Source organism: Citrus clementina, unplaced genomic scaffold, assembly GCF_000493195.1.
Source record: "Citrus clementina cultivar Clemenules unplaced genomic scaffold, Citrus_clementina_v1.0 scaffold_2, whole genome shotgun sequence".
Classification (NCBI taxonomy): domain Eukaryota; kingdom Viridiplantae; phylum Streptophyta; class Magnoliopsida; order Sapindales; family Rutaceae; genus Citrus; species Citrus x clementina.
In genome coordinates this window covers 1903006-1910769 of record NW_006262688.1, presented here as the reverse complement: position 1 = coordinate 1910769, position 7764 = coordinate 1903006, and positions in this window count along the sequence as shown.

Here is a 7764-nt window from a genome sequence, read left to right as displayed (position 1 = left end):
AAATTTACCTATGGGGTAAAACCGGTTTTGGACTTCCAAGACACTAATAATGGAAAATTGAACAAAAGATTTTAAGCAAATGTCGGGGACTTTTTTTTTTTTAAAGGAAAAGGAATAGGTAAAATTTGTGGATTTAAGAAGATTTAAACCACAAGGGTGTAAAATTGATAAAAAAAAAAAGAAACCCTAAAAATATTGTTCACGCAATGCTGTTCATGAGGTATTGTTCACACGACACTATTTACAACTTTTTTTTTCAATACTAGAACAAGAATGAAAAACAATAAAGATAGATGAATTTGACCTTGATGCATAGGCTCTAATACCAAATGATATGAATCCCATGAAAAACTAACGTGACCCTAATCAATTTAGTCCCCAAGATCAAATCTAAACCTGGAATTGAATGGAACTGTGACATAATGCTTAATGAAAGCACGAACCTTGGTATGTGAGCACGCCACAATCAGTTATAGATGATCTGATTGGTAAGTCAAGAGTTTGAACGCCATGGAAATCCGTTAAGTTCAAAGAGTTTGTTTAAGAACCAAAGAGAATTAACTCTCTCACCAATTGCATCAAAACTGATCTTCTCTGTTTATTGGATGTGAGTACATTATATAGAGTTGGTTATAAGAATTTTTGGAAATAAGTCCTAAACCAAAATGAAATCGGAATCTAAATCTAAATCAAATCAGAATCCTAATCTAAATGAATAGGAAAAAATCTGAATCAATTTAGAATCCTAATCTAAGTAAATATAAAAGAATCTAAATCAAATCAGAATCCTAATCGACTTAATTCCTTACATCAATTAAAATGGAAACTATGTAATTAAAAGAGAAATAACTGATTATTTTCTCTAATAGCCTCCTCAAGAAACGGGAAAGTATCTAAAAAAAAAAAGGAAACTTGTATATGTTCTCGCCATAATATACAAGTCAACTTCCATTAGCCTGGATCACATATTTATCATGTACGATTCCTTCAACGGGCCTCCAAAAATTTAATTGACCCCATGTTGCTTGAATCAACCCATTAAGCGCTTCTTTGAATTTCTTTGCTCAAGCTCTTATGACGAGCTCGACAGAAACTTAAATAGGATTTGAATATGCCTCATCCCACGTGCTTGTGACAGGTTTGTCCTCAATCTCATCCCACGTGCTTGTGACAGGTTTGTCCTCAATCTCATCGGAGACTGAACCTTTTAGTTTAATTCAGAGTAACCTTGGTGATTAAAAACAAACCATGACAAGAAGTGGTAAAAGGTATGACGTTACCTTTATTGATAATTATTCAAAATGTAGAAAGATATATATCGATTCAGAAATAAGGATGAAGCAAGTGAAAATTTCTTAATCTATAAAAACAAAGTTGAAATCACTTGATAAAAATAGTCAAAGATTAAGAACAGATAGAGGAGATGAATATGAGTCAAGCATCTTGAATACTAATTGTGATATGCTTGAAATCATCCATAACGTAACACCTCCCTATTCACCTAAATCAAATGGTGTAATTAAAAGGAAAAATAGAACCTTGAATAAAATGGTAAATACCCTGTTAACAAATTCTAGAGCACCGCTAAAATTTGTAGGAAGAAGTTATGCTATTTGCTTGCCTTGTTTAAAATATAATACCCTATAAGAAAACTGGAAAGGCACCCGATAAGTTATGGAGGAGCTACAAGTATGATATATCATATCTCAAACTATGGGAGTGTTGCCAAAGTTCTTAAATTTGATCCCAAAAGAATAAGGATGGGAGACAAAAAATCATTAACTGTATATTTATAGGATATGCCTAAAATAGAGTCGCTTATAAGCTCTAAGCACTTCAGGATGAAGGTATTTCATTTAAGGCTAATACCATCATTGAGTCCAAGATTGCTAAGTTCTTTGAATTAACTAGCCCATACTAAGTTAATAGTATATTCTCCTAAAAGTTCAAATGTAGAACCAAGGAAAAGTATAAGAATGAGAAAAGCCATTAACTTTTGGTGATGATTTCTATGTTTTTCTTGTTGAGAATGATCCTCAAACTTTAACAGAAGCTATGACTTCTAAAGGTGCACTATTATAGAAAGAGATTGTCAACAAGAAGCTAGATTCCATTTTGAGTAATCTTTTACGAGAACTATTTGATTTGCCTTCAGGTACAAAACCTATTAGGTGCAAGTGCATTTTTACAAATAAATTAAAATTTGATAGATCAATTGACAAATACAGGGCAAGACTAGTTGCTAAAGGCTTCACAAAAAAATATATACAGATTATTTTGATACCCATGCCCCTTTATCGTGGATTGCATCTATTAGAGTTTTGATTACTCTACAATAATTCACAATCTACATGTGGATGTTAATAAAACTGCTTCTCTCAAAGGAGACTTGGATGAGGAGATATACATGAATCAACTTGAAGGTTGTGTAGTTCCAGGTGTTGAGCATAAGTTATTCAAATTAATTGAGTCTTTATTATGGCCTAAAACAAGCGCCAAAATAATGGCATAAGAATTTTGATCAAGTCTTGTTGTCTAATGGACATGTGATTAATAACTCTGATAAATATGTCTACTCAAAATTCATTGACACTAACACTTGTTCGTCATATGTTTGCATGTTGATGACTTGCTTATTCTAATTTTTTATATAAGCATTACTGACGAGATCAAGATGAAGCTGGCCTCTAACTTCAATATGAAGGACATGGGAGAGCTGAATGTCAATCTAGGCATCAAAATCACAAATATTTATGATGGTCTCATGTTATCACAAGAACACTATATTGAAAAGCTTTTGAAAAGGTTTGGGTATTATAATAACAAACTGATTTCCACTCTATATGATGCAAATACCCAATTTAAGAAGAATGTTGAACATTGTAGATCAAGTGAGATATGCCCAAATAATTGGTACCCTAATTTAGTTAATGAATAATATAAGGTTTGACAATGCATATGTAATACCAAAAACCCAGTGAGTAATTATTAACATTATTTGATTGAATTATTGTCATTATTAATTTATTTTGTATTTGACTGCTAATTTTGTTATTATGTCATTATTATTGTTATTGTTATTTATTATTACTATTAATATTAGTATTAGTATTAATATTATATTGGTGCTAGTTTTATTATTATTAGGCCTAGTTTTAGCCAAGCCCATTAACAAAAAAACATAGGTATAAATAGATAAATGAGAGAAAAGAGAGCTAGCTTCTTCTTCTTCACTATTGAGGTTACAAAGAATTTTGTTTCATCTAAAATGTCTTGCATTTAACAAAATTTAAATTTTGGCCCAATCATTCTAGAAAATTGACTTTTCTACAGTGTTGTATGATGGAAAATATGTTTAGACTAACCACACTTCTCAAAAAATTATGAAACTTTACAGATCTACTCCTTTGTATGTCTAGTTTATCATATTCAAAATTGGGTCCCATTCCTTGCATTTTAATTGTTGTGATTTGATGAGTAAAGGATACTTAATTCTGAATTTTGGATTTTAGGACATAATAGTCTTGAGATAAAATATATTTGAAATAGAGTTTGAATGAATTTGGCTTTGAAATTTCTAATCCTTATATATTAATGCACATATTTAAGCCCTGCAAAATTTAATGATTTTTGAAATAATATTTTATTTTATAAAAATAGGAGATTGAGGACTGGTCATTTATGTTTCTGCGTTGTGAGAATAAAAACTCTTAATTCAATGAAGTTATAGGAAATAGTTCCTTGAGGAGAATAGATTGTTATTACCTTGTTATATGAGCATGTTCATGGGAGCTCAACCTTTAATTTTAAGTTACAGTGGTTAGATTACGAGGTTAAGCTTATCATTGTGATTGCTGAGAGATAAGTGAACCGGACTTTGAATTAGGATCACAATGATCATATACATTTGTGTGGATTTTGGAAAGATTATTTTGATATGTGCATTATGGATGTTTTTGGCAAGTGTATTCGAGAATATGCTTGATATATGCATTTGGCATAAGCATAAACATGTGATGCTTCATGCAAGCTTTTATAAAAAATAATTATGTTCATCACTTTTATTTTCAATTTATGATTTATATTTGAAGTTTGTTAAACTCTAATGAGCTTGAGCATTAAATTAATTTTGTGCATGGTGCAACCATTCCAAACTGACCAGCCTCTAAGAGTAATCCCGACGAGACAAAGGAACTTCAAAGGAAGGTTAGTGAAATTGATGGAAAAGCGTTATGTGAGTGAAAGCATGAGTCCATGTGTAATTACGGTTTTGCTAGTTCCTAATAAAGATGGAACATGGAGGATGTGTGTTGACTACTAATCCATCAACAATATAACGACAAAGTATATCAACATCCCAATCCTAAGCTAGATGAGATACTTGATAAATTGCATGGATTATGTGTATTTTCTAAAATTGGTCTAAAAAATGGATATCATCATATTAGATTGAAAGAAGGAGATGAATGGAAAACTGCCTTTAAAAAAAATATGGCTTGTATGAATGGTTAGTCATGCCTTTTGGTTTTTGACTAATGCTCCGAGCACCTTTATGAGACTTATGAATCATGTTTTGGAGCTTTTAGTGGCAAGTTTGTTGTTGTTTATTTTGATGATATCCTTATATATAACAAAAACTTAGATGATAGTGTGAAACATATCGTTATTTGGAAACTACAGTGGTTGAATGACAATGGTGAGATGAAACTATAAGAGCTCATGCATAAAAATTCAAAGAAGCACTTAATGGGTTGATTCAAGCAACTTGGGCTCAATCAAATTTGTGGAGGCCCGTTGAAGAAATTGCATGTGATTTTCAAACTACGAAATGTGTGATTCAAGCTCTTGAAGTTTTTGAATAATCACTTCCATGAAAATCATTAAGTTGGCTTGCACATTATGGCTCGAAAATATGCTATTTTAGATTAGGTGGTGAAACAAATCAGTTGTTGGTCTTTCAATTGTCTCATTTCCATTATTAAAAGCGTGTGTTTTTAGAATTGATGCAACGCATTTAAGCCATTTAGGAGACTTTCCTTATTTGCTTTAGATTAGGTGCTTTCTTTGGGTGTTAATTCTAATTTGGCTTAGGGCAATTGAGGGATGGAAATTCTTGTAACTAGCCTTATATAATGCACTCAAATCCAATAAGAAAAATAGATTAGTTTTGAGGTAATTTATTCAAACCCTTGATTTATTAATCAGAACATCCATAGCTTATTGTGGCGTCCTCACATGCTAAGGTTCATCCCTTCATTAAGCATTAGTTATGAGTCCCATTCAATTCCAAGTCTAGAATTCGATCTTGGAGACTAAATTAGTTAGGGTCACGTCAATTCTTTAGTGAGGGTCATATCAATACCTTTGATTCATGTTTTCTTAAACATTGGGTCAAAGTTTTTGTTGTGCTTAAATCTATTTAGAACTTTCTTGGGAAATTGAAACTTTAAATTAAGTGTATGTCTCAAAGTTTTACTGTGGGGCTCACATAAATTGTGGTTTGGAATAAATTCATTTTCTTGGCCGAAACAACTAGACTAGCATTTTTAACAACTTTATAAAAAGCATTATAATGCTTAAAGCGCTGATCTATATATATAGAATACAGTAGCACATTATCAATATAGACAATAATAAGTCCTGTACAAGGACTAAAAATATCATTCACGATTTTGTGAAATTCTAAAGGAGTGTTGTTTAGCCCGAATGGCATTATGTTCCGTTTGAAATGACCAAAAGGGACTATTAAAGCTATCTTGCGCTTATCACTTTTAGCATATGCCAATATCCACTCTTGATGTCAAACTTCAAAAAGATTACTATTGAATGTAATCTATTTAAAAAATCCATTTTATTGGGAAGTGGATATCTAATCCATCTAAGACCTTAATAGTTGCAGATTGATCCTCTTCATTTATGTTTTGCTCTAGGTTGTGAGACATGGATAACATCTACAAAAGAAAGTTAGAAATAATGTGGAAAGGAGCTCACCTAATTCCCCTATGTGTTTCACTCAAGAAAATGATTCACTCAATTCCACTGATGTTTCACTCAAATTTATTGGCTTTTACCCTCTAATACGCTCGCACTCACTTGCCTTTTTCCACTCGTAGTAATTCTCACTCAGCTTTTATCAAACTAATCAAACTAATATCAAGATTCCAGCAGTAATTCACAAAGATTACACTAAAGAGACTATAATTTCAAGAGCAAGAAGGCAATGCGTACGTAAGGCCGGGTTTCGATTTTGAGCAAAAAATTTTATTTATAGGGTAAAACCAGTTTTGGACTTCCAAGACACTAATAATGGAAAAATGAAGAAAAGATTTTAAGTGGAGGTCGGGGACTCTCTTTCTTTTTTATGGGAAAAGGAATAGGTAAAATTTGTGGATTTAGAGATAATTAAACCAAAAGGATGCAAAATTGATTAAAAAAAACCCTAAAAATACTCTTCACGCGGCACTATTCATGACTTTTTTTAAACACTAGAACAAGAATGAAAAACAATAAAGATAGATGAATCTAACATTGGTACCTAGGCTCTAATATCAAATGACAAGAACCCCATCAAGAATTGATGCGACCCTAATCAATTTACTCCCTAAGATCGAATCTAAACCTAGAATTGAATAGAACCGCGATCCAATTCTTATTGAAAGCGCGATCCTTGGTTTGTGAGGATGCTATAATCAATTATAGATGATCTGATTGATAAGTCAAGAGTTTGAACGTCATAGAAATATGATAAGTTTAAAGAGTTTGTATAAGAATCAATGAGAATTAACTCTCTCACCAATTGCATAAAAAATTATCACTCTCTGTTTATTAGATGCGAGTACATTATATAGGGTTGGTTACAAGAATTTTTGGAAATAAATCCTAAACTAAAATCAAATCGGAATCTGCATCTAAACAAATAAGAAATAATCTAAATCAAATTACAATCCTAATCAAAGCGTATTAGAAGTAATCTAAATCAAAATAGGAAAAAACCTAAATCATATTAGAATCCTAATCAGCTTAAATGCCTTACATCAATTACAATGGAAACTAGGCAATTAAAATACAAATAAATGATTTGTTTCTTCAATAGCCTCTTCAAGAAATGGTAAAGTATCCAAAAAAGAAAAATAATATATTTTCAAGCCATAATTTGCAAGCTAACTTCCTATTTCATGGAAGCGATTATTTGGAAACTTCAAGAGCCTAAATCATGCATTTATCATGTGTGATTCCCTCAAGAGGCCTCCATGAATTTGATTGAGGTCAAGTTGCTTGAGTCAACCCATTTTGTAACTCTTTGAATTTCTTTGCTCGAGCTCTTGTGATGGTCCGAAGAGAACTTGAATAGGATCTGAATATGCCCCATCGCATGTGCTTGTGACAATTTTGTCCTTAATCTCATCATTCCCCTCCTCTTCAAGTGGATTTCTCCTCAAATCATCACCTACATCGAAAGGACTTAAATCAGAAACATTAAAACTAGCACTTACATTCTCGCCAGGCAAATCTAACTTGTATGCATTGTCATTGATCCGTTCCAAGACTTGGAAAGAACCATTTTCATGGCAGCTGCCTTCTATACTGTATTTAGAAACTGCTCTTCTATAAATGATGGTTCTGGCTTAACTCTAGAAGAGGAAGGCTCATCTTCCTCTTTTATATTGAGGAGTTCGTTTTAAGATCCCCACATCTTTAGAGACTGTCACATATTTGTTCTGTAAATTTTTCATAATTGACTACCTCAAGAACCTAAACTCTAGC